Raw genomic sequence first — 1,978 nt, forward strand, 5'->3', positions numbered from 1 at the left:
TATTTGTCTGGGACTGCTCACTTCTTTCCTAAATGAATGACTGGAATTTTCACTGACATCACCATCACTATTCTATAATTCATTTAGTGGGAATGTGCAATGTACCACCTGGGTGAGTCTACTTCAGAAGGTGTGTACAGCGGGTGGAGCGGCCCTCAGGCACTGCCACAGGCACCAAAGAGTCTAGCAAATAAAAGAAGCCAGTGTGAAGGTATCCTCTGGAGGCTGGCTTGTTTTACTCACCAATGGCTGCTTTGTGTTCCTTGTGAATACTAGTGAAGACAAGAGGGAGTATTTGCATACTCTAGTGCTGATCACTGTCACTGGAATGGTATTGTACAATCTTCTTTTGAAATGAGCTTCTCGACTGCTTATTAAGGAAACAGGAATTCATATCAGGTCATCTCTCTCTGTCTATGTCTCTCTTTTACACCAACATCCAGGCAGTCTGTCAAATGTATGAAAGAACTAAAAATATTGTGGAACCAAGCATATCTGGTCTGATAAATCTCGTTTTATTTTACATCACTTGCATGACTGGCCATGTGTGTGCACTGCTTTCCTGGGGAAGAGATGGTACCAGGCTGCTCTATATGAAGAAGGCAAGCCAGCAGAGGTGGTGGGAAAAATTCTGCTAGGAAACCTTGGGTCCTTGCATTTATGTGAAAATTACTTTAATACGTTCCACCTACCTAAACATTGTCGCCTGACCAGGTACATCGTTTCATGGGTATACCATACCTGGATGAGCCAGAACTGGTTTTGGGGCCCAAATGGGACCTACAAAAGATTAGGCAAGTTGCTTTCATATTATGGCTGACTGGTGCAGTTTAAACTTACAGATAAAACACTTACAATCTTAGAAAAGTTGTTGGGCAAATATGCATATGTTGTGTATGTAACATGTAGTGCCTAGTTATTGATCAAGAGCTACAATTCTTAATTTACGGGTGTGGGTTCCTTACTTAAATATTCCTATTGTAGAGTATTTAGGATGCTTGTAGGATGTTTTTTGACTGGCAGCATCTGAGTTTTGTAATATACCGGCCAAGATGTACCTTCTATTTCACTCCTTTCCTCCGCACAGCTCTCCACCAACAATACTGTCCTGTAGCTTCAGCTGGTACATAAAACTCTGCAGCCTTAAGTTCCTTCAGGTCCTTGAGAGCCTAACTGGTTGCTTCTGAGGAGCAGGGAGGAGTTCAGTGCAGAGGGACAAGGCCTGGCCCGTTTTCCTCATCTGTGGTGCGGCTCAGGCTAAATCCAGCATGCATGCATGCCGAGCACTGAGTATCTGCAGCGGGTGGTTTATGGACACGGCTTTGCTTCTCACAGTAAGTGACCAGAGAGGCGGCTTCACGCTTATATACACTGATAAATGGCCTAAGTGTGCACAGACAGAAAATGTCCAGTAAGAAGTAGGTGGTTGAGCTGACTTTCTTTTTAAATTTGAGTGCTGCAGTTAAAAGGAGACAGGGGAAGGTTGAGGTTTAGAAGAATGGGACTGGCCATGAATTCTCCCAGCATCCAAATTATGTAAAGCAAAAATGTAATTTCAAGGCCAAACATCACCTTCCTTTAGCTGCCTTCTGTATTCAGCAATAATAATGCCAGAACCTCTGGTGTGTCCTTGCTGGACCTTGCACTTCCCTAAAAAGTTTAAAGATATTTACTATAAGTACTGAAACCAGTGGAGGAAAGACTAACCATGTTGTGTAGAGAATGCAACTGGGATGCTTGATTGAAACAAGTTGAGAAAACATGGTCTACGCCTTGTGGTCGTTTAATCCAGCCCATCCTCAAAGGTGCAGGGAGTGCGGTGAAGAGGGCACTACCCTTGTGCTGTCTCATGCAAAGCCATAGACTCCACAGCCTTGGGTGCAACGTCTGCCGCCAACCCCGTGCAGAGTTCAAACATCCCAGAGCCAGAGGAGTGGCTCTTCTGCCTACAAGTGTGGCCCATTATCCTGTGCTTTTG

This window comes from Clarias gariepinus, chromosome 7 (genome assembly GCF_024256425.1).
Source record: "Clarias gariepinus isolate MV-2021 ecotype Netherlands chromosome 7, CGAR_prim_01v2, whole genome shotgun sequence".
In the NCBI taxonomy this organism is placed as follows: Eukaryota; Metazoa; Chordata; class Actinopteri; order Siluriformes; family Clariidae; genus Clarias; species Clarias gariepinus.